The sequence below is a fragment of the Chelonia mydas genome, chromosome 11 (genome assembly GCF_015237465.2).
Source record: "Chelonia mydas isolate rCheMyd1 chromosome 11, rCheMyd1.pri.v2, whole genome shotgun sequence".
NCBI lineage: Eukaryota > Metazoa > Chordata > Testudines > Cheloniidae > Chelonia > Chelonia mydas.
In genome coordinates, this window is record NC_051251.2 from 34,538,108 (window position 1) to 34,565,451 (window position 27,344).

Here is a 27,344-nt window from a genome sequence, read left to right on the forward strand (position 1 = left end):
GATGCTCATCAGCTGGTGCTGGGAGTGGTGGGTTACTGGAATGAGAAGAATCTATCAGGACAACTGAAGGATTGGTTGCTGCCTATTCTGGTTTTTATTAGTGGGAGGAGAAGGAGAAAGGTGCAGTGTCTGCTATGGCTGTTGGTGCACGTGCTTACATGCTACATCTGCCGCCCCTGCCCTTTCTGCTATTGCATCTGATATTAGCTGTGCCCCCGTGCTTCCACCACAATTTTAGCAACGTCTTTCTTCACCTTTTCCTCTGTTTGTGCCTCTTTTACATCAAAGACATATTTGTAGGGTAGAAGGAACTTATCACTCATAAAACAGAAATTATTTGCTTTTTTCCCCCCTCCATTTACCAAGCTGATGCAGGGTTTTAGCTACGAAAATTTCCAGTCAAGCCTTGGAACAAAAAATAAAACAAACAGTCAAGCAAGAGAGAAATTTTCATAAACCAACTGTTAAGTTTGTACAGTGCTTCTCAAAGGTTTTCCTCTGATGCTTTCAAACTCCCTTCCCGTCAGAGTCAGAATGCTGCTTATCACATGGTTAAGATTCAACTCATAAAAACATGTCTCAGCAATTGGAATTTACCCTTTGACCTTCCATTCCCCTGCACCCCACCCCTCCGTCTGTGATGCACACGCTTTATTTTCACCGAACAAAAAACAGTTACACTGGTGAAAGGTGAACATTGTTTTTTGTACAAGTCCAAAATCTCACCAAACTTCAGTGCTGTTTTTCTGGTGCCTGTGCACAATACCAGCAACAAAAGGACAGAATTCTCTGGTGTCAGTGTCTTACATGAATATTTTTGTTCAGAGCTACATGCAGCCAAAAGTGTCTGGAAGCTGCAAGGTGTTCAGTGTGCTAACGTATTTCTCCTGTATTAAACACTGTTTATGTCACTGTTCTAAGGCATGGGTTGGGGGTGGGGATGGTAGTAGTGCCCCACTATCATTATTTAGATTTTTTTTATGTGGAGTCATTGCAGAGGGACAGCACATTTGCTTATGCTGGTTATTTGATGACATGTGGAGATAACTGCTGTGTTACAGCTGGATGTGACACACCACAGCAAAACAAGAAAAACAAACCTGTTAGCCTTTCTCCCTGTCTCCTAAGAAAAAAATATTTTTCTTCTTCTTTGGTATAGTGAAGACCCATTATTAACTGTGGAAAAAATATAAATATTGCTGAGTGTTTCAAGTGGTGTGAACTTGGTAAGCAGGGTACTTCATACACACACACATTCAACCAGTTTCTAAGTAAAAACTAATACTCTCAAAGTAGAGGCTGAGCTCAGTGCTACTCTGCCAGGCATATGACTTTAGTGTGTGGTGCAAAGTGGGGATAAATCTTCGGCACATTTATGAAGTTACATCTTCTTTAGAGTTATATATTTTATTTAGAAATATAATATATTTTATTTAGAAATATAAAATAATAAAATAAAATATAGTGTATTTTATAAATATACACATATATGTATATATATTATATAAATATAGTATATTTTATTTAGAAATTGTCATACACTCTCCCCCTGCCTTAAAAACAAGCCATCAAAAATTGGTACATACAGCTTGAGAGATTTTGCTTCCAACACAAGAAGAGTCTAGACATCTAGAAAGGTTTTGTATTCAGGACCTTTGGACTGCAAAGAGACAAGGCTGAACTCATGATATGTACTTTAAAAAAAATTAAAAAACAACACCGTCTTTGCTTTTGATGATCGGAAGTAGCTTCTTGTAACAGTTTCTCCAAATTCATTATCATAGATGTCTTTGTAATGACTATCTGACAGCTTAAATTAAACATGCCGATCAACGTCATCAAGTTTTTTCTTGCTGTAATAAAATTGTAGACTTCTTTTTAAGCAAATCTTTCTAGCTTGTATTTTACACTACAAACCATTAATATAGATGTTTCTATGGGCTCAGAAGATACCAAATAGACTGTAATAAGGGAAAGGTACATTTTACATTTGGGATAGTTTACAATATTTTTTTCTTTCCCATTTTGTTTGACTATTTAAATGTTTACTAACATGGATAAAAATGACTGCTTGTTTTAACTGATATTTCTTATTGTTGCTGTACAGTATGTGTAATGGTCATTTAATAATATGCACCATCATACAGAGTTTCAAATCCTAGAGTCCTTTCTAATTTGTTTCTAAAGAAGCAAAATAGTCTTATAATGGTATTATTTTTTCATACTGCTGAGGTTGCTACAAACCTAAAGATAAATCTACAAATCTACATGGATATTCTTTATCATTGTCACTAGCTTAGTGGTGGTCTGCCATTTTTCTTGAAAGCCGGGCACCAACTGCTGGCCAGAAGTATTTTTCACTGAATTCTTTGTACTTTAAATAAACTACTGCTTCAAGAACTGCCCAAGTGTCCCTCATTCATCTTCAGGACACAGAGTTTCACGTATATCTTTGCAAGTCTTGACTCTGTGAAATGGTTGTCTCATCTTTTTGCCATCTATAACAGTCTTTGAACTCACTTCAGGTTTATTAATGGCTTTGACTAAATTTATGCAGATGTAAATTTTTTAAAAGGTTTAGGCTATGACTAGTCATATGCAAAACAAATCTTCATTTAAAGAAACAGATCTTGTATTCTTTTTTTCCTTTTCTAAAAGGTCTTTCTGTAGATCATATATAAAGAACGTCACTGGGAGCGTGTGTGGGCAGTGAAAAGCTTGTTGTTTCTTTTGGCATTTCTCATCTTAAAGGGGTATAGAATATGCGTCTGCTTTTCCCTGTGGAGAGAGAGATAATACGATAACCTTCTGATTATATACATAAGCAGAAACTGATCAGCTTCTCTTGTGGTTCGTTTTTAAGGGCAAGTTCCAGTTGGATTGTGCTAATGCACATATTCATGAATCTCTCCAAACAGGATTCACTGCTCTCCAGGGAACTGTTGAAGTATGCATCATTGTTTCAATGAAGTATCTTCATTATAAAACATAGGGGCTATAAAAGGTGAATACCATTTGCCTGAGCCTAATATAATCTCTAGTTTGACTTTCTTCCAATATGGTGATGTTTCTTATTTTGTTACAGAATCACTGGGAGTAAAATGACACAAAATCAAATGAAATGTTACATGAAATTAGGTACAAAATGCCTTTGCCTTGAAGAGGAAACTGTTTTATTTTCTATTGCTGTATTCTGGTGGTGGGGGGAATAATTTCTCTAAAATCCAAAAATCTGTGTGGTCATACATCTGATACAAAGCCGCTCATGGGAAATTTTAGTTTCTTCGGGTACATACTTTTCTACTTAAGTGCATTAAAAAAGCAGGACTAAAAATTATAAAGTATGCTAAGTAAGTAAACAGTTTTAAGGCATGGGAGGGGAGGCAGATGCTGTAGTCTATTCTGAAATGAGTCACACAAAGCATTTCACTCTTTGGTATCACAAAGAATGGAGTGGCAGGATTGTCTCTAGACTTTTATTTACTAGTCAGGCCTTATATTGTTTCTCTCCTTAGTAGTTTTTTTTTTAAAGGAGACTGTGTTTTTGTGGATTATCATATGCATATTACAAAGGATACTGTATAATGGAAGTGAATGGAGTTGGGAGCAAGACTGCGTTAGTGTTTTATATCAGAAGAGGCTGTTGAGTAGGGAACTGTGAGAGGCTGTTATAGAGAGGAAACACTACTTATAAACAAAGTTTTACATCTAAAACAACATGCTTTTGAGATCCCAATCTACATGGTAATGCAAGAGTTACCATATAGCTTGTGCATTTGTGACACGTCCTGGGGTAGCCAGGGCTCTGAGGCATCTTATTACCACCTGCCCTTAGCATCAGAAGCCTTGTCTGTGCCTGTCGGGGATCTGCTCCCCCACTGGCCATGGGCAAAGCAAGCACTCCCCTCTAGTGCAAGCACTCCCCTCTAGCACTCGCCTCTTAGAGGCCTGCTGAGCATCTTGGAGCCCTTCAAGCATGTCTTGGAGTGTCCATCCCATGTTCTGCTGGACACTCACAGTGTTCAGAGATTTGCCGCTTCCAAAGAAACAGTGTGTGCTAGCTTACCAGTTCCACCTAGGAGCACCACACCATTTAACTCATAACACTTAGATATGTTTATAGTGAAGGCAAGTATAAGTTTAGTTAACAAAGCATAAAGAGTCAAGTAATAGTGAGCAGAAATATTGGAAACAAATGGTAACCTATAAAACAAAACCATAACACACATTCATGAGCCTAGACTTATTAGCAAGATACTCTCATGTCTTGTAGAATATTGTTCATCCAAAATCCTTGTAGCATTTTACAGTTGTTTACAGCTGTGACCCTCCTTTCATAAGACAAACAGATAGGTAGCTTTCCTCCCTGGTGAATGATCCTGTGTGTTTTCTTGTATCCCCAGATATACCTAACCATCCTTTATCTTAGTCATAAACAGGACAGCCCCCTGTATTTTGTTTTTTCCAGTAGATTTTCTCTCTTACAGATTTTGTAATCATACATACATACATACATGACCAGACAGGGAATTAAGCATCTGTTACTTCTTGCCTGAATGGAACATGTCCAAGGTATATCACCTCCTGCTGACCTGCCTGAACTCCAAGACCTTCAGAACATAATTTTCAGTATAGACCCAACTCCTTTAATAGTATCCATACATACATTTTGCAGTGATCATGATGACCTACTGGCTGTCGGTAGAGATCTCATATGTCATGTCAAAAGACATAGTTCTCTTTCAAAGAGCTTATGATCTGAATGTGATAGAGACAATACCTTTCAGACACATATGACACAGTCTATAGGTTGACGGTCCAATGTTTAAATGACACTGAATTGTTCTGTTGTTGCAGTTTTTTAATGTAGCAAAATAAGCATGGTATTCAAGGTTAAATATTGGGGAATTCTATCCACTGCTCAACAGCTGTGTTATTCCAGGTAGCCTTGCATTACATTAGAAGATGTTTTGTGTTCTTTTGGTTTTATAGGGTGAAATTCACTCCTGTGCAGAGGACCAGCATATGTCCTATGAACCACTTACATTCCCTTAATCCATATTTTGAGGTCCTAAGGGGGACTAAAGTGGTAGATAGGCCTTTTCCTGCACCCCTGGACAGTGATGAATTTCACCCCTAGTAACCAAGCCATTTTTGAGGTAGTGTCCGTAATGACACAAGTCATGTATCCTATAGCGTTATTGTGAATTGCCGTTACTACTACTACATCTACTACTATTCCAAGCAACCCCCTAAAATCAAATGTTGGTGTTGAAACATCGACAGTGGTGATGGCAGCAAGGAATATTATACATATTTCACAGTCATGCTAAATACCCAAAAGACTCTGACATTAAATAGCTGACATCTGTAATTTTACTGGGAGTCTCCTGTACTCTTACCTATAGTCTTACAAGTTCTGTTTAACTGAACATGTCGATAATTAGACCTTGAAAAATGCCTTGTTGTTTGTTGTAGTGCAATTCTTTTAAAAGATGCAGCATATGTCAGCAGAGGTTTTCTTACTGCCTGAGGGTCTTTCTGACTGGCATAATTTATTAGGTGCAGAGCTGCTGCCTACATGATATACCCATGTAAGCAAGCAAAGACATTTCCATATCCTGGCCAAAGACCTGGACATAGCCAGAATGATTTTGGAGAGGTAATGAACCACTCCATCCCACATGGAAGGCAGTTAGGCAGCACAGAGCTCTACACAAAACACCTAGGGCCAGATTATCCTGGGCCTCTGCATCCGTGTACGGGGTGAGGAAGAAGGCCAGAGTCAGTCACAGACTTTGTGCTCAGAGGAATAAAAAGACTGATCCCTCTGTGTATAGAGACTAATTCCTGACACCAAATACTACCTTAAGGTGGTACTCAAAATCAGGGACTCAAATACCGCCCAAATCCAACAATGAGACTCTGTGCCGACCTGTAGTGCCTGTGTTACTCTGTTGTCATTTCTACTGTTGTTATCTTGGTGATATGTTGTACTCCTCATGTTCAATAAAAATAATTTTACAAAGAAGCAAAGACTTTTCTTACCAATGGCATGACAGTACAGTATAATTATCATGTCACACTACACAGCATTTTGCTGTAGCTCAGTAAATTATTTGTCATCATTGCACATTTTTGAATAACTAATACTATTTTTTAAACTCCACATTAGTGTCATGAAAGCATCACAGTAGCTAAAAAGATACACTTTACATAATGGTGTGATGGGGAATGCAGAATGATTCTGGTGCGTTCAGACATGGGTAGGATCCAGCCACTGTCGACTAGATGCATTGGGTGAAATCCTGTCAATGAGGTCAGGACTTTATCCACTATCTGCACTTCCGACAGTGCATCACTGTTGAAATAATGCATTAAGAAACAACTTCTAGAGAACTAGGATTTCAGTACAATGGATCTGATGGAGTGACAGATATTGCAAATCAGTGTGGATTACTGTTCAAGATGGACCTCTAGGGTACAGATGGTAGTTAATTCCCCATGACTGTTCAACTTTTGGACTCTTTGCAGAGACTTGCTGATTACAAAGGTGGTTTCTAGGACTGTCAGGAGGAACTGAATTAAGACCACCAAACTCATTCACAGAGGTCGCTGGTCGGGAATTTTTTGACAATACTTTTTTCAATGGAAAATGCTGATTCTTTGAAAACCGAAAAGTCACAGAAATGTTCCTCGGGTCCAGGATGAAATTTCTGAGGGAGACCCTAGAATAGCCAATAGCCTAATGGTTAGAGCCCTTAGCTGGGATCTGGGAGACTCTGCCTGATTCAGAGCACAGACTTGAATCTGGGTGTCCCAGTTCCCAGGTCCTTTTATTATTCTGGGGACTCTGTGTACGTGTTTTTGTAAAAAAAATTCAAAAGGTCTAATTTTTGTTCTGATGTGGAATGATGTTGAAACTTTTCTCTTGTGAAAGATTTCAGAGTAACAGCCGTGTTAGTCTGTATTCGCAAAAAGAAAAGGAGTACTTGTGGCACCTTAGAGACTAACCAATTTATTTGAGCATTGGTTAGTCTCTAAGGTGCCACAAGTACTCCTTTTCCTCTTGTGAAAGGGAATTCTTGTTTTCTGGCCAGTCTAAACTGTATCTGCATCAGAAATCTAGAAGTCTTCCCATCTCACTACCAGTCCCAGACCAGTACATTTGTTAGTAAGTTTTATTTGAAAATTAAAGGTTAAACCAATCATAATGACATATATTAAATGTACATATTTACATAAAGTATGGCAGAAAAGTTTTTAAATTAATTCTGCTAATTACCATTTTGCTCAAATATCTGATTAATTATCTCATAAGCAGCAATCATATGCTGTATTATAAGACTAATTCTCAGAATTTTCAGATAGCTGAATATTGTTAACAAATTGTCAATAGTATGTCAGGATATAAAAATGAGACCAAGCTGAAAAATCTTTGCTTCTTTGTCCTATCCTTTTAACATTCTAAAGGGCATAGGAAGCAAGCCCCAACCTCAGTCTTGAATTTCATGCTGGTCTGAGAGAAAGACTGAAGAAATATTAGTGTGTAGGAATGTGATGAAGAGGAAGCTGTATAAAGCAGGGAAAGAATGTGCAGTACATTGTAAGGGTAAAAGCCAGTTTGGTGAATACAGAAAATTTTTTAAATTATCAATAACAAAAATACATGTTATGCTACAGGCAGAATTTTCTTTCTGAGAAGGCCATAAGGCATGTAAATAAAGGAAAACAAAGATGAAATTAGACATCAGACCAAACAGCTTTGAAAAAAAAATTAAATAAAACATTTTACTCTAGTCAGCCTATTATATACAAAAAGGATTCCATTCTTCCAAAAGAATATATACTATAAAACATTTTTTTCAATTTTTAAAAAAAATTTGGATTGTCCAATGAGTGTCAGATATCATTTCAGTTAATATGAAATACACAGTCTACTTTAAAAAAAAGAAAAGATTAGATACTGAAAAATAATAGACATGTTTATTTTTCCTTTATTCTCTCTCTCTCGGTAGTAGGCAAAACCAAGTCATAGCTGTAGGGCTTTTTTCTATGTCATTCCTCATACAAAAAAGTGACTCACATTGGTTATTTATCAAAATCTCCCTCACTTTTCTTCTCCTCACCAGTAAGATATAGTACAGTACTCTGAGTGAAAACAAAAACATTTATATAATTTGATATATTTAATGTGTATGTATACAAGAACATGTATATATCATGTATATATAAAGTGTATGTATACAAAATTTTATATATATAATGTATATGTATACAAAATATGTATATATATAATATACACAGAGACTATATACAGATAGTACTGTACTGTATCCTATTGTGGAGCAAGGGAGAAAAAAGGTAATGAAGATAATTATATTATATTTAGTAATGTGTGCATATATATATATATACACACACACACACACACACACACACACATCCTTCTTAAAACACGGGGATAAGCTATAAATTCTTTCCTTCTTCTGTTTAATAAAAAGTATTAAGCAAATTCTGTACAGTGGGAGGTTGGGCACTATACTTTGTTATTTGCACATCACTGGCATATGTCATTAACTAAATGATACTGTAGCAATCTCCTAAAGGTTTTCCCTCTCTAAAAGAAGACCTTCCTGCATATTTTGTTTTTTGTTTCCAGATGACAAAGAAGTAACAGATTCCAAGCATCAAGTAAATAATCTTGTTGTTTGAAAATTCTAGGAGACTGATCAACACCAATTCCATTTGGTGAATATTTCACAAACTTTGTTAATGTCAAAGCCATATATTTTTAAAACTCAGCAAAGAAAAAAAAGGAATATATATCCACACACTAGTTGTTGTTTTCCAGTTCAGTGTAGGCTCATGCCAAAGACAAATCAGCACTAACTACAAAGTCAAAAATCCATAAAAAGTAGGGCTATCAATTAATCACAGTTAACTCACGCAATTAACTCAAAAAATTAATTGTGATTTAAAAAATTAATCACGATTAATCACACTATTAAAGAATAGAATACCAATTGATTTTTTTTAAATATTTTGGATGATTTTTTACATTTTCAAATGTACTGATTTCTATTACAACACAGAATAGAAAGTGTACAGTGCTCAATTTATATTATTATTTAGTACAGATATTAGTACAATATTTAGTACAAATATTTACACTGTAAAAATAAACAAAATAAATAATATTTTTCAGTTCACCTCATCCAAGTACTGTAGTGCAATCTTTATCGTGAAAGTGTAACTTACAAATGTAGATTCTTTTTTACAGAACTGCACTCAAAAACAAAACAATGTAAAACTGTAGAGCCTACAAGTGCACTCAGTCCTACTTCTCCTTCAGCCAGTTACTCAGACAAACAAGTCTGTTTACATTTACAGGAGATACTGCTGCCTGCTTCTTATTTACAATGTCACCTGAAAGTGACAATAGGCATTCACATGGCACTTCTGTAGCTGGCTTTGCAAGGTATTTACTTGCCATATATACTAAACATTCATATGCCCCTTCATGCTTCGGCCACCATTCCAGAGGACATGCTTCCATTCTGATGATGCTCATTAAAAAAATAATGTGTTAATTAAATTTGTGTCTGAACTCCTTTGGGGAGAATTGTATGTCTCCTGTTCTGTTTTACCTGCATTCTACCATATATATCATGTTATAGCAGTCTCGGATGATGACCCAGCACAAGTTGTTCATTTTCAGGACACTTTCACAGCAGATCTGACAAAATGCAAAGAAGGTACCAATGCAATTTCTAAAAATAGCTACAGCACTCGACCCAAGGTTTAAGAATCTGAAATGCCTTCCAAAATCTGAGAGGGACAGAGTGTGGAGCATGCTTTCAGAAGTCTTAAAAGAGCAACACAGCAATGTGAAAACTACAGAACCTGAACCACCAAAAAAGAAAATCAACCTTCTGCTGGTGGCGTCTGATTCAGATGATGAAAATGAACATGTGTCAGTCCACTCTGCTTTGGATTGTTATCGAGCAGAACCTGTAATCAGCATTGACGGATGTCCTCTGGAATGGTAGTTGAAGCATGAAGGAACATACGAACCTTTACCGCATCTGGAACGTAAATATCTTGCGACACTGCTACAACAGTGCCATCTGAATGCCTGTTCTCACTTTCAGGTGACATTTTAAACAAGAAGTGGGCAGCATTATCTCCCATAAATGTAAACAAACGTGTTTGTCTGAGCAATTGGCTGAAGTAGGATTGAGTGGACTTGTAGGCTTTAAAGGTTTACATTGTTTTATTTTTGAATGCAAGGTTTTTTTGTACATAATTCTACATTTGTAAGTTCAACTTTCATGATAGAGATTGAGCTACAGTACTTGTAGTAGGTGAATTGAAAAATCCTATTTCTTTTGTTTTTTACAGTGCAAATATTTGTAATAAAAAATAAATATGAAGTAAGCACTGTACACTTTGTATTCCGTGTTGTAACTGAAATCAATATATTTGAAAATGTAGAAAACATCCAAAATATTTAAATAAATGGTATTCTATTATTGTTTTACAGAATGATTAATCGTGCGATTAATCACGATTAATTTTTTTAATCGCTTGACAGCCCCAATAAAAAGTGAAGAGTTCATTGGCCACCATTTGTATGTACTTGTTCCATTGGATAGACCTCAAAAGCTTAGAATCATTATCCAAAGATTTTCAGACCACCTTAATCTGCAAAAATGGGCCAGAAATCCCTCAAGAAGACATTTTCTTACAGTATTTCAGCAATTCTGCTTCTGGGCAGGCCCAGAGCCTAGAAGTGAAGAACCCACATAAATGAAAAATAATGGGAGTAAACCATTAACTAGACTTTTCCAAATTACTAGTTTGAATGAAGACATACAAAGGAGAAAGGTTTTGTCTCTTTTTTTATCCCAACTGCTTCATCCAACCCTAATCACAAAATGAGATCACAGAGAAGATACGGTATCATTAACAAACATTAAACTTGAGTGTATAACACTGATGCATTATGGCTTTTTGTCAGTGTCCTTCTGTGGGATTTACAAATATGATGCCTTGGATTAGTATAGTTTAATCATCTGAAGCCAAGCCACCATAGACTGTGATCTCATCAGATTCAATAAATTAAGCAGGTTCACCCTTGTCAGGACGTGGCTGTGAAACCCTCAGAGAAAATCCAGGTGCTGCAAGAAACAACAGTGGTGGTGCTTTTCCCTCAGGGCCTCATCCAAATGCCATTGAAGCAATGGAAAGATTTCCATTTACTTCACTGCTGTTTTAAGTCCACCCTCAGCCAGCACTGAACCACTGTTCCAGCATTGTATTAGGAGGCACTGGGCTGAGAAAGATGCTATCTTTTTGGACAAGGCATTAGCAACGAGCACATAGAATATTTAATTTGTAGAACATGGCCAATGTTTTTAGCTGAAATTCATTATTTGGCCACCAATCTCTCATTCAGCCGCTGTCAGGAAGAAGGGGAGCCCTGGCAGCCCGACACACAGTCTTCCCTGATCCGAAGGCCAAGTGAGGAGGAAGGGGAGAAGAAAATCCTGCCTGGGGTCCTGGCACTCCTTCCCATGGCCAAAGTGGGGAGAGGAGAAGATGGCATTCCTCTGGCCAATCGGTATAACCTCATTCTTCTAACACAAGAGCCCAATTCAAAGTCCAATAAAGTCCACAGGTGTCTTTCCCTTGACTTTAACAAATGATAGATCAGGTGCCAACTGAAATAAGGAAGAAGAGGGCTCTTGAGGAGCTAGTAGATCCCTTTTCTTCCCTAGCACAAGTAGAAAGTGGGAATAACATACAAAGCTAGACCCTGCACTCCCTTGGATTAAGAAGAGTGGGAGGTGAGTGAAGAACTCCAACCAGCCTTCCACCCCAACACCCTCCCCCCCCCCACACACACACACAGCAGATGAGAAGGAGGAAGAGGAGGAGGAGGAAAAAATATCCAGTTAGGTCCCTCTTCAAAGTGGCCTACCTTTCTCCCCTTTATATGATATTGCTTTGGTGCAGACAGGTAGCCTAGTTGCTTTTCAGCCCTTCAGCTCCGAAAGACTTCAGAAGGGCATCCATCTGGTCAGTTCCAATCACCTTGAAACATAAGGAAGGTACTGTAAGGAAGATAGATCCATTCTACCGCCCATTCTCTTAGATATATTCAGTGAAATGGGTGCCATTAGCCATTCAATCATGGAGCAGCAGAAGTGACAACACTCCTCTTCCTGATGCTACAATTCAATTGACTATGTAAGTTTTTGATTTACAGATACCGAACAGTATGATTACACGGGGGTTTCAAGTCTGTTCCAGTGCTGGACTTTTGGCTCAAGCCCTTGTGGCCACACAGAAATGGACCAAATGGTGAACAATAGCTACAGCTGACTGTTCAGCTAAGCACCGAAGAAGAAGAAGAAGAAGAAGAAGAAGAAGAAGAAGAAGAAGAAGAAGAAGAAGAAGAAGAAGGAGTATGATGCTGTGTTGGGGCATCTGCCCCACACTGGTGTGGAGAAAGGGTTAAAAGCAGTCTTGGGGTGGCTGTGCAGCAGACAGCCAATCAGTGGGGGGCTGAAAGTAGCAGCCAATCAGGGCAGAGCAGGCCCATATATAAAGAGAGCTACAGGGCAGAGGAGTCAGTTCCTGCTTGGGAGCCCAGGGAGAAAGGATTGGGTCCCTGAAGGGCTAAGGGAACCTCCAGCACCCTGGACAGAGCAGTGCTGGGCCAGGTCAGGGGAGCGAGAGGGAACTCCATCCTTACTGGCTGAAAGACTGAAGCTTGGATACAGGGGCAGAGAAGGTGCTAGGGCTACAGGGAAGTGGCCTAGGGAAATGGATGGTGGGGTTGAAGGAGACGCAGTGCGTGGTTGATGCCTAGAGTGTCCCTGGGTTGGACCTGGTATAGTGGCCGGGCCCCGGTCTTCCCTCCCCCCTCGTCCCCACTGAAGGAAGTGGCCGGTGAAGGGCTGCAGTTTGCCACTGAGGCAAGTGGCTAGAACCTTGGGCTGCAGTTGGCCACAGAGGCGAGCGGCTGGACAGAGGACTGCTGCTCCCACAGAATGGCGGGGGGAGAACAGAATTGGGCACGGCTGGAGGGCTGTGTCCTGAAGAGGATGCCTCGATCCTTGAGGCGACACAGGTCTGGAGCAGAAGTGACTGCAGGAGAGACACCACCGAAGGAGGGCACCCTGCAAAAAGACTGAGCTAATTCTCAGAATGACCAGCAGGAGGTGCCACGGTGGTGAGGCAGAACATTACAGATGCGCATAAGGATGTTCTTGCACTACAATCAGAATTATAAACTCAGATTAGTATGGGGTACATCTCAACACCAGAGGTGAAAAGCTAGCAGGGGGGACAGCAGCAGCAGGAGCAAGAATGCATCCATTCCAATTGCTGTTGAATGCAGCCAGGGAAGATAGTAGGATTGAACTGGGAGTAGGGAAAAATGGCTCAACAATGCTGCTCCTCTTAAGATGCAGGATAGGAGAAGAGGACTAGCCAACAATCCCCTAAAGATATGAGGTGGAAGTTCAGGCCAATCCATGATCCCTGAAGATGTGTGCAGAAGGTTAAGGATCACTGGGTCCATCTAGAAAGACCGAGTCAGCTAAGGGAGGAAAGCCAGTGGGAAGGAAAAGATGCTTGGGTTTGAATGAGATTCATATTTACCAAACAGTAGGACGCACTGAATAGGAATATTATCTGAACCACAGCAGTTAGGTACTTGTCCATCACTATGAAATGCAGAACTGAGGCCCTGACCACTTCTGATCCCTTAAATCCAGTGGCAGCCTTTACAAGAGCTGGGATGTGAACCTTTTTGTCTAGGTCAAATTCCAACTTGGCTAATGGTATTCTGCCTACCAAAAAGGGATTGCCCCTTCAGCTTCAATTGGAGAAATTATTTTCACTTTGTGTCCTAACATCTTGTGTGGCATTGCTGTACACTGTCGACAGCTGTGTTTCAAGAGGCAATGCTCATATATCAGTTTATCAAGTCTGTAAAGACCTGAATAAGAGCTCTGTGTAAAGCTTGTCTCTTTCACCAACTGAAGTTGGTCCAATAAAAGATATTACCTCACTCACCTTGTCTGTCTAGTATCCTAGGACAACACAGCTACAACAATACTACAAAGCACTAAGAATAGAAGTTTTCTGGATAAAAGTTACCATCTGTATGTAAGTCATTATCATAGAGCCTTTCTAGAGTTGTAATATCAAGCCACATTCTGCGCTGAATTAGTTTCTGTTTCACTATGTTATAAGCAATACTGACAGCTAAGAAGTGAGTAGTGGCATACTGGTAAGGCAAAATAAAGGAGGAAGGGGATAAAATTCTTTACGTTGCTTGAAAGTACGACTCAGACGTAGCAGTCACAGTGGATATGGATTTAATTTCACTACCAAATCACAAATATGACACTACGGTACCTGATATCCTGTGGACTCCCTACACAAAAGTCTAACTTCTGCTTAGATACCTTGCTTGCCAATTGTGTTTTTGGAGTGTAAACTCTGTGCAACAGAGACTGCACCTTCTTTAACATGCCATGCTGTAACGGTAACAGAACCAAATAATAATAATGAATAATGTTAATACAGGACAAGTGGAACAGGAAGCAAAGTCATATCTACTGCTTCACACAACATAACCATGTAACGCAAATAGAGAAGAAATGTTTGGGGGTTTTTTCGCATCTTACGTTCTGCTACTGCAAGCCTGCAGAACCTGGGCTATTGGCTCTGAGCAAAAAACCCATACCTGTGCAGGAGATGCAGCTGCACAAAATAACTGCAGCTTGTCCTCACTAAGTGGAGAGGCTTGAGATGGCCTGTGCAGTCACAAAATGAACATGGCTGGTGCAGAAGGGACAAGGCCTATCAGTAGGTGCCCCGAATCACTATATGCACTGATTCATCACCTCCTCTAGGGACCCTCTTCTAGCAGCACAGCTCCCATGGAGTCATAGCCTGAAGACGTAAAGGTGCTTCCCACAGAATGAATCCCAAGAGTGGAGGCCTGCTGTCTCCCATTCCATGAGGGTGAATGCCTTCTCCTGCATAGTTGCCTCTGCAGGCAAAGGGATATGCAAACTATGCCCTCTGCACCCACAGCAATGATTCTTTACCACAGTCTTTATATTTTAGTTGAAGGCGTCACAATTAAGAAAGGTTTCAGAGTTGCAGCCGTGTTAGTCTGTATCCGCAAAAAGAACAGGAGTACTTGTGGCACCTTAGAGACTAACAAATTATGAAAGCTTATGCTCTTACAATTAAGAAAGGGGTTAAGTGCAAAAGATTTGGAGGGCTGGATTGGTTTTGATATGGGGATGTTTCCCAGAACTTATCTGAACTTCTTGATCTAGATGGTGGGCTGGGAATTACATAAGAATGGATTTCCAGATTTTCATAATTGTTTGGTTTTATCTGGGATGCATATTCTGCAAGTTTTTCTGGGTTTTTGCTTTCTGTCCCAAGCAAACGGACCAAATACGCCAATTCTTGAAATTAAAACTAAGAAACTGAAGCAATAAGCACCAGATTTGTTTTAACTTTAAATTATGTTCAAATTTGGTTTGGTTCCAGAGTTTGAATGAAAGATTGAACCAGCTCTTACTTCATTTATACCAGTTGGCCAATCCCTAATCATAATGCAACAAACCACTTCAGCAATCTCTACAACCAAGCTATCAACATTACTTTGTCATTGCAATTTTTCACACATTTTCTTTTTGTTCTGTGCCTGTGTACCATATCACACTAAAATCTCATCTCTGCAGCTTATTGCCATGAGCTACTAACCTGTAATACAGCTCAGCCTCAGAAATGTCAAGCGGGATGAAAAAGGTAAAACTCACAAACGAGAAACTTTACTTGGCCATAGCCACTCCCTTGAAACTCTCTGTCACAGCCTCCACAGTTTTACTGGTTCATTATCATTCCAGCCTGGGAGGTAGAAGGGCATACCTTTGCCCATAACTGAGTGATCCAGGAAGAATAATGTAGGGTTAGCACTGGTGGTGAACATGAAAGAAGTATCCATGCTCCCATCAAAATAATCCCCTCTTCTTATCTGCCATTAAAATAAGACCAATTCTTGTTTAATTACCTAATATTTCTAAAATTCTCTAATCCTCCTTATCTGTGACCTTTCCCTAAACTGTTTCATTTCTCTAAAAGTATCTAAGACCCATTGCTTTTTTTCATGTACTTGTCCTGATTATAGGAGCTACCCACACCCAGTCAGGGAATAGAAACAATGCCATTTCATTCATGTGGCCACTCTCAACTAACCAACAGTTTGAATTTCAAATATCTAGTACAGAATAGTTGCAGCAAACTGTTCCTGATCAGTCCCTGGTATTAAAAGAAAAATTCATTTTAAAATATGTAGAGTAAATTAGAATAATGAATGTATTAAACAAAATCATGATCTGCTCATAGCTATTTGACAAGTAGAAAAAAGAGGCTAAATTCATCTAATAAATTATTTTGAATTATTTTCTCAGCTTCAGGCATGTGTATTCTGAAATAGTGGTTAGAGAAATCTATCAAGCTTCCAATCTGTCTGATCCAGCTTCTCCAAACTAAATCTGCCAGGAAACCTCTGATGTGTAGTAAATATTTTTTCTAAAGCTCATATTGTGATCCATTTACAGGAGTAGTTACACCACTTTGCAGATGGCTTACATCCACAGCCTCCAACTCTCTGACCTTTCTGTCAGGAAATGGTATCAATGTAGGGGATGAAGGCTAAGCACACGTGCCATGCTTTGCACACAACATAAAGTTTACCAATGAAGTTTCTACATGATAATGAAGGGAATTCTATAGGACCGGTGTCCATTATTCTGTGAAAGGCCAGAAAGATCCTCAATTACAGTATGTGCAGGAAAATACAACTTGCCAAAACACCAGTTCAGGTAGAGGATTTTCATCTCTGTGGAAGTCCATTTTCTCTCACATGAAAGCCTTCTGGAGCAACAAAAACATACTTTTTGTTGACCTTCTGTCCTATAGCCACTAGACTCATACTACCACTTCTGTTAACATTCTCCCACCATTTGAACTGGACACTTTGGAAATAAGTATTAATAATGGAAGTTGGAATCTTGTACTACCACTTATCTGGTATCCGCCCTTTTGCTAAAGGATTAATTGTATCTGAAATCAAATGGCCACCAGGCGAGAGCAAGAGGCGAAGTCACCTGCAACAGTGTGCCCAAGCCTGAGGAGATGCCCTATAAGTAAGGATATCCGTGCTTTGATTTTTTTGGGGGGGAGGGATAGCTCAGTGGTTTGAGCATTGGCCTGCTAAACCCAGAGTTGTGTGTTCAATCCTTGAGGGGGCCATTTAGGGATCTGGGGCAAAAATTGGGGATTGGTCCTGCTTTGAGCAGCAGGTTGGACTAGAGGACCTCCTGAGGTCCCTTCCAACCCTGATATTCTATGATTCTATTCTATTTCAGTCATACTGGCAGAAAATCTACTGCAGCTTTACAGCAGTACTCTCTGAAATATTTGAAAACATTTGTGTTGGCAGCATTGACTGATCCATATTGTGAAAGCAAGGTTAACAAATACATCCACCCCACGGAGACATAAACAAAGTATTGGAAGCCACTCATCATACCATCCACCTTCTCCCCAGCTTCCTTGACAGGCACATCTCCTGAAACAGAATGTTGTTTTCGAGGAACATCAAAAAGTGCAAATGTAACTAATAAAACAGTGACAATCCCACTGTTACCACAAGGACTAGGACCGATAAAAATTGCACCTATGTTATTTATGAGTAAGCAGACTATATGTACCTATCATGTACCTTTCTTAACATCACAGTTAGGGTCAAAAATAAATTCCATAAGAAAGCTTCGTATATTTCTCTGTCTGAGACTATTTCCATTATGAATGTTCTTACAAGATCAGATGATTCAGTGGATCAAGACCAGAAATGTCAGCTGGGACCAGCTGGGACAAAAATTGTTCTTTTACCTGTGTTCACCATGATGTACTCAGAATTGAACTATGATGCTCCTGGTGGCTTTGTAATTGGCAGAAGAATTGTTCTTAATTCAGCTGTTGTTGAGTGCTTCAGTTTTTAAAATATTAATATAGAAACGTTCACAGATGATATGCCTGCTCCTTTCACATAATGGGATGTTGTTGAAAACACAGTAAGATGCATTAACTATGACTAAGTAATTTATCCTCGGCTGAGAAGTGCTCTCTTTAATTTTCTATGAAACAGTCAATGATAATTTATTTTTCCCTTAAACATATTTGATTACTGGTAAGCAGCCATACTAAACACCAGATGCCAGATTGTGGCATTTTGCCCATTTGGGGAGGCTGTGTGCCCATTTGGATGGTGAAGCCTCTGTCTTCAGTACACCTGGTCAGGTCTGCAAGCCATTGTGGATCAAAGATGGGGCCATGGCTTTACCTCCTGTCCACATGCTTTGAGGTGGTTTGATGGAGCAATACCAGGGCTCCCCCTTTCGATATGGTTCTGAAATACCTTCCTGCTCAGTCATGCAAAAAACAAGGACAGACTAGCCTCTAGATGTCAGTTGTACCACGCCGCTCCCACCACCACCACCATTGGTACAGGTATAACTGCTGATCTTTCTACAGAACACAATGATATGTTATGTGAGGAGGTTATGTGACAGAATCGAAGCTGAGAGAGGGAATGCTAGAGAGTGAGAAATTTAAGTTCAACTTAAGCCTTTAAAAAAAAATCTAACCTCTTTCAGTAATGAGTTTTCCTGCTGTTTCTTACTAAGGATGTCTCTCTCTTGCTATGATAATAGATCTAAGAGGTGATGACCCAAAACCTGGTGTGAACACAGGTGGTCATTTTGGCATTTTCACCAAATACTAAAACCTTTATTTTGGTTATCAGGTGGCACTTGGGTGGACTGTGAAACTCTCCTGTTTCTAGGTGGTAATTTCAAATCTCCCCTCTCTGGTTATTTCATGGACAGTCCTTCACTTTAAATTTTTTCCTAGTAGTCAATGGCACTATATTTATCTGTCTTTTTAAAAGCTGTGGAAAGTGTAGTGAGTGTTCCACACTTAGGAAGCTTTTGTAAGCCAGTAAAAATAAAACAAACCTCTTTTACTTTGCCTGTTTCTCTAACAAGCTGCAATGGTCACTAAGAGTTAGAGAGAATAATGCATTTTGACCAATGCCTTTTGGCAAGATACCTAAAGCACCTGATCTCAAAGAAAGGTTTATTATTGAGATTTTCCTTTTTGAAGAGAAGGGTTGGGGAGGGCACTTCTGAATATATGCAAGAGGAATACTACAAAGATTATACCTGAATCTGCCACTTACTCTATGTTTTAGGCTAGCATGCATTTAGAATTGGAAGTCTACAATTGTGGAGAAAAAAAAGATATCTTTTTTGTCAGTGAAATCACTGACTTTAAGAACACAGTCTATACACAAGCTGCTGAAGTTGAGTCCTTTCACTTCTGAAACATATCTAGTGCGCTCCTGTACATGATAGTCAACTTCCTTACAGACACCTGTCTTGTGACAAGGGTAAAGCCAATGTTGGGTAGTTTCAAGATAGACAAGTGTAAGTCACCACTTTCTTGTGGTATCTCTGGGCCACAGACATAAGACATTCAGAAACCTAGCTGGTTCTTTTCCAGAGCATAATATTTAAAAATGAAGACTTTGCTCAGACAGCTAAGCTGACACATTGCTTACAGACAGTAAAGTCTTCAGTTACAAAAGTCTCCAGACATTCCAAGACAAGGCGAGCAAATATTTTCTTCCTAGGAAATGCTACTTGTCTTATTAATTTTATTGGACCATATTGTATTTGTACCAGAAGCTCTAGAAGAAAATCTTCTATCATGAAAAAAATGTTATAATTATGATTTTAACATTCATATATAAATTGGCCTGAACGTCTTTAATTTTAACTTTCATAAAATTACAGTAGAATTGAGTACTGTTAGCCTTAATCCTTATTTTGGTTTGAAGATATAGTGTTGCTGATATTATTGTATATTATTACTACATACATTTGTATGACACAAACCATAATATTTCAGCACCATTTTTTAGCACATAGAACAGGTGACATTCATTCCTGGTGATAAGTCCACCAGCTTCCAATATTGACTCAATATTTCCCCAAATAGGAAACAATACCCTATGTTCCCTATTACTGCTTCCCTTTCCCCTCCCCTCTATATGGAATTCATCTAATATATTTTCTTAAAGAAAACCAGGCCCAGGGAAGTACCAGTCAAGAGGAATACAACATCCATAGTTAGGAAAAAGCCCAAAGAGATATATATTGCTGAGTTCCACTGTGGGGCTGGATTACAAAAAGTCTCCACCAATCAAAACATTTATTATGGGAAATATGCAGAGATGTTGGGCCCTAAGCCATCCAGAGCTTTAAAAATGATGACCAAGACCTTGTGTTCTATATTTGGAAATGAGTTTGCTGCCAATTCTGGACACAGAGCACTGGTGTCATCAGCCTGCCCTAAAAGGCTGAATTCTTCACTGGCTATAAATCAGACCATATCTGGTGAGATAGCTGAGTGATGATTTCTTGAGAAAGGCTGGACCACCATTGTTTGAGATGAGCTCTCCAAGAATGGCATAGCAGCAGTGTTGCCTGAACCCCTCTAGGAAACCCTGCCATTGATGTTTGTACAGCACTTTGAAAATATGCTGCATAACATCCATGTTATATGTTATTAAATATCATTGTTTTATTGTATGGGAGAGTCTTAGAAATACTGAGAGATTTGTATAGCCTTGTATATAAAGGGAGGCTATCTTTTAGATACGTCTTTGAATGGACTCTCCCAAATAGTTTAAGGCCAGAAGCTGAGCTACTGTCCTAATGGTTAGGATCTGGTATGGGAATGTGTTCTACATTATAATTAGCTACTTTTTAAAGTGATATGAAAACAATTGCTGGAAAATATCAAGGTGTTCTTGGTGTCAGCCTTTCCCAACTTGTAAAACCTAAGCACACCTCCCAGTTGTGCAAAAAAATTACTCCAGCTCTATAACTACTGTAATATTGGCCTGCTGCATGGACACAGAGAGACACTTTGGAAAATTCCATCCCGTAAGTGATTTAGGAACACAGATCCTATTGACTCTGCTAAGTCACTTAGGTGCTTTTGAAAATCCCAGCCAGGGAGTTTAATGCTCCTGAGAACTCATGATAATAAAGGATAGGGGGTGCCTTTGAGCCTCTTGCTATGCATTATGCCAGGATTTTCAGGTTGAAACCAACCAAAACTTGTTGCTATAGAGCCATGTTCTTTCATCTGCCCTCTGAATAGCTGGGCCTTCCACAGATACAGGGTCCACAGCTATCCAGGCTTTCATGGATCAGAATACTATGGGAATATTATATTCTATTGGACTCTGTGTCTATCTCTGATGAGACTGGTTATTGCTAGGTGTTTTTCTTGCTCATGTTTAGGTTCCGCAAAAACCAGGAACACAATGAAAACAACAGGTTGCATTCTGCTCTCAGACAAGCAGATTCACATATGCTAGCTGTGTGTCTTTTCAAATGATCTACAGCGCAACGCACAAATGCAGAGGTGGATTTTATGAGACACCCGCAATGCACGCCTGCTGCGTATCAGAGCAGAACTGAACCCTCACTATGGAATTTCCACAGCTGTAATTATTCTGCTAATGTATGTGTGGGCTGAAATTGAGGCATTCTAGCTTCAACAAGAAAGCTGAGTTTTTCAACTTTTTTAAAAAAGGGAAACAAGACTCCATAAGGATTCCAGGGAATGTGTCATTTGCATTTTTACAAGACCCAGGCTCACTATACCTAATGTGGCCCTCACACACTGTGTCACAGGAAGGTTATGAGCCATATCCTGACCCCCTGAGTCAATTGTTTATGCACTGGGGTTAATCCTGAAATGCAAGGAACCCAGAGCCCAAGAGAATTTAGATTCATGTATCCATCTGGTACAATCCCTGAAGGAAAGTGTGGCCAGGAAGCACAGGAGATGCAGATATGGATGGGAGCTGTCCTCTCTGTTGCCTCTTGTGTTTGTACTAACATGACACTTCATGGTGCAGTATGAGGCATGACCTAAGAAACCTCACAATGCCTCACATACGGGCTAGCAAACACCCAGATGGAGAACAGAGGGAGGTAGCAAATGGGCAAATGAAAATCCCAGTAGCAGTTATAGGACTGGCATTTCCATCATCCTCCCTGAAGGGAGAAAAGATCGTCCCCATTCCCCCAATTCCCTAGAGAAGGTGATGGTCTGTAGGCACAACATGAGCCACCACTGGCCAGACCTTAGAGGCTCTTCTTTTTTCCCTCCCCTAGAGGCTTTTTCCTCCTAAGTACAATGCCAATTGATACTAGAGTGTTCCTAGTACTGTATTTCCTACAAAATGGGAATATGACAGATATTCTAGTGACGTTATCTAGTTATCACAAGCAAAACTGAATTGTTCGAAGAAAAGACCACTGTGATCTCTATATGTTTTTCTGTGCTGAATTTCCTCAAGAGCAAGTGTAAAAAGAGGACATTCAGCAGATTTTGATTTGAAATTAACTCGTTTTCTTTCCTTCCTTTCCCCCTTTGAAAACAGGTAGAACTTTTGTTTAGAAAACTGTGACTAAGCCAATCAGGTAGAAAGGCTGGTCTAGTGGACAGAGCAACTGACTGGAACAGAACTGAAAAAGTAAGTCTACACTGTGCTAAAAAACTCATAGCACTGAGTCTTGGAGCCTGGGTCAATTGACTCGGCCTTGCGGGGCTTGGGCTTCAGGGCTATCAATTGCAGTGTAGTCATTTGGAGTCAAGCTGAAGCCCAAATCCTGAGACCCTCCCCCCTCAAGGGATCTCAGACCTCAGGATTCAGCCTGAGCCCAAACTTCTACTCTGCAATTTTAAAGCCCTGTGAGCCCAAGTCAGCCTTGCAGCGGGTCACTTGTCACAGTGTAGATATACCCAAAGAGACCTGGGTTTAACTTCTGGCTCAACCACAAACTTTCTGTGGGACCTCAGGCAAGTCATTTAATCTACTGTGTGCTTCAGTTCCCCATCTGTGAAATGGGGACAATACTTCCCTATCTCATGGGAATGTTGTGAGGTTCTCGGGTACTATGATTATGAGGGCTATATAAGTAGATAGTCTTAAGAGTTCTTTATGCAGAACTGAGCTATATAATTTTTTACTTAACTTTTTTGATTTGTTAAAAATATCATGTCAACCATTCTTAATATGTCTCTTTCTTTGTACCGTGATAATTATGAATTTACTGCCAAAAAAAGCAAAGTACATGGACATGCAAAAAGAAACATTTTCAGTGCTAGTCTTTGAATATCTGGTGATAGATTTTGTCAGGTGTCAGATTAGTTTTTCACTCATTAGTTTCAGATCATTTTTAATTTTTCCAACTTTTTTGTGTAAAAATATTTGAGATCATTTCTATTTAATGTCAAAGTTTCATATTAGCTACTGGATGTACCAATTTCACTGCACTTTTTTTTTTCCAGAATTTGAGGACTTTGATCACAACTAGAATGTCTCTTTGTTCTCCCAGCCTGATTTAAAGCAAATTGCCCTATGTACTACAGTAGTTTTGAATGTATTAAAAGTTTTTAAAATTGTGAATTAGGTGAAATATTCTAACACTTTACATTTAAACGATGCAATTAACCAGTTACAACTGGAACTACCAGGCCTTATTTAAAATAATGAGGTCTGACAGTTATGGAGTCTGAATTATTCATTCATAACTAGATTTTCCTCTTTTGCAAACCATGGCTAACATTAATAACAGAGGTGTACGTGTGATAACAAAAGAGTTTTACATTGGAAATACAAATACGAAATTGTGTAATTCTTCTTTCATTAAAAACTACTGTACTAGTAATATTTTTCCAAAGGAAAATCATTAGCGCTAATATATTTTCTCTCAACTTTCAGCATTGTTTTTCTGTAGGATAGTTGGTGATTAAAGAAATGGCATCTGATACCATGCATAATATCTTCCATGGAAATATGTGCAAAGCCTGTTCATTTATAGGAAAGAATTATTTATATTGACTTTATTTTAAAATAAAGTGCATCACTTTGTATTGTGATCCCAGTATTTAGCCCACTTATGAAAACATACACACGCAGTGTCTGATCCAAAGTGAATTCCACATGTAGAGTTCCCATGGAAGTTCAGGATCATTGGCTTGTTTATCCCTCACTGGATCATGCTGTCTCCCTATAAGATCAGCCCATCTCACTAGAAGACAGTGGTTATCTGCAGAGTACTTGAAAGCAAATGTGCAGATCAACTGTCATTCCTATAATCTGTATCCACACTAGTGATGAACACCTGGTGACCAACATAATTTTGAGAAGAATGGGGGTAGCCATCAGTGATTGTGTCTCAATCACATTCATTAGAATTGCTAGAATAAAATATGAGCTCAGAATCTCAACATAAAAAAGACTAAAAATAATGAGCATGTTTGTATAACTGCGTATTCAAATGCCCATATACATCTGGATGGGTTTTATCAACACTAAGAAAGGTTATGCAGGTGCTGTAGCAAATAAAATATTAAACTGGTACATGTTTGCTCCCATTCATTTACAACATCTAGGACAAAACATGTACAAATAGGATCAAAATAGACATTCACAATTAAAATGGCCATTAGGCATAGGTCAACAGTGCCTTTCCTAAAAGCAGGGGTGGGACCCGTGCTGACCTTAGTCTAGGATTCTTGCCCATGGGAAGAGACATCTTTAAATGATCTATCACAGCAGGATTAAAAAGAGGGGTGAAGTGGGCACCTCTTGGTTTAGTGTAGTCAGACAACTCATCGACATCAGTATCTGCAAGACAATAATGTAACTGACTTTGAATGTAACGCTTATGCCTGGCATTTTCAGTTGAGCCTAAGGCAGTTAGGTAGCCAACTGGCATTGACTCTTACTAGGAGTTGAGTGCCTAACTTCCCTAGGCTTCTTTTGAGACACATTTATAGGCTTGTAATTTCAGAGGCTGGTATTTCATCTTGCTTCTATTATATTATATGGTTGTATAGTTCCCCAAATGTTTTGGTGCCAGGAAGATCAGGGGTCAAAAAATCCTTTATACAAATATTTGTATATATTTTTATCCAAATCTTCTAGTTCTTTTTCAGTTTTTGCTCAGTCATTTTTCAGGCAAAAATCCTGTCGACTTCAGTGAGAGTTTTAATTGAGTAAGGACTTCTGGATTTGGCTCATTAGTCTCATTATTTAATAATCAATATTATTGTTTAGTTAAACCTAGAATCGCCTTAAGTTTTAAGTAAAGGATGGTCCTGAAGGGGCTTTTACATACATCTCTGTTACTGGATTTATCCCTCAAAGCTTTTCATCTTTTCAGTAAGACTTTGAAAAGGAGGATTTGAAAGATGGCTATTTTTATTAGTGCAGATACATACTCTATAACCTGATTTTTTTTGGTGCAGATGTCAATTACAGTATACATATTGGTCACTGGAGATTATGTCATTGGCTAAGAAAGAAGAGAAACCCAAATGAATGATTAATAATCAATGTGTCTGGGTTCTTATTTTATTCCTCAGAGAGGAAGAATGAATTATCGGTCTCTCTCCCAAAAGGAAGAAAATCACTGAAGAATAGATCATGCTACCTAAAGCCATGTGTGTAGTGTCTAGTGGTCTCTCCACTTTCTGCCCGGGGCCTCAGCCTCCTCCACAATACCTTTCTCCACCTATGCAGACCCTGCTGAAATTAGGCAGAAAAGATAATACAGCCCAAAGCTGTATTGTTTTTCTCTTGTAGCCATCAAGGGATCTTGGAAAGTGCCATGGCCAGGGAAAGGACCTCTAATGGAGGCCTGAGTTGTTGCCCTGACACAGAACTTCTGTACAGATGACCCAGGCCTACAACAAATTCTTGGGGACTCAGTAGGTTTGAAGCAGCCCAAGGGCTTTTTGAGGGGACTCAGGGGCAGATAGGACAATGCAGGGGATCACCATGAGGGGACTCTCATGCACTAGACCCATTCCCATTGAGAGGGGACGGTCTGGATGGGAAGAGCGACAGGATGAGTAACATCTGGAGAAATACAAATTATTCGGCTTCCCAGTAATGAGTTCTGTTCAGTCTGGTAAAACAGACTGTAAGGGAGTGATAAATGTGTGTTACCACGGGCCTTTGTTCTCTTTTGAAAAAAGAATGTTAATTTAGAATGATCAATATTATGTGAAATTAGTAGAAATATTGTTCTGTACCATATGGTACCATTTTGTTTTTGTTCCCAGTGGGATAAATCATGTGACGGAATGAATGCTTTGGTAATTATTCAATCTCTGTTAGTAGCAGAGTCAGAATTACTGTAGCTGGCTCCCATGTCCTGTTCTAGGTGCCAGTTAGCTATACCTCCAGGCAAGCTTAACTTGTGCATTCTCCTTTTTGTCAAATTCCCTGTGTCTTTTCTGAAGAAAACTTTGCTCATTGTAACAGCGGCCTCTCTCCCTTCCTCTTCCCCTCCTTTATCCCTGTTCTGCTGCTGCTTCCTAGATGGAAACACTAAAAAACAAACCTGAGACATTTAAAACTGCAGTATTTGAAAGCACTGATTATTTTATGCTAATGAATGAACTATCTAGTAATGTAATATTTTGCTTGTTGTGCCCTCCTGGTGGTATCATAAGATAAATCCCACAGTGTCTTTAATTAACTAAAGAAAGCAGAAACAAATCTCTGTAGGTTAATAACATTTATGGCCCAAACATGAACAAACTAAAGAAAGGATAAAAATAATGTTAGACAATGCAGATGCACACATATTTTTGGAATTTTCATTCATGAAGGCACCTGTTAGCAAAATGTATGCTTATGCAAGGATGCCTTGACAGGGAATCAGAGTTAAGGCCATCCCTAGAAAGTCAGGAAGTGTAGTGTGTGATTTAGAAAAAGTCAGACTTCTTTGGAAAGAATATTTAGGGCTAGTGGACGATGCCAGACTGGCAGTCCTGCAGACTGAGGTCTTCGATTCACAAAACAGGTGCTACAAGTGCCCCAGAATTACAAGCTCTCCCACGGTGCCAAACCAGGCCTAAATTGGAATGGCTCATCTATATGAATGGTAATGGGCATGTGTGATGATTTGGGGAACGTATGTATGACTTATGAATTCTGGTTGATATTATTAAGTTATTGTGAAGATGTTGCTAAAATTCCTGTAACATAAATGTTCCTCTGTTTAGGGGTATCCATCATTGCTGACAAACTTTTAAGCATGTAGCTCCCAGACCAGGGACAATAGCTGATCATT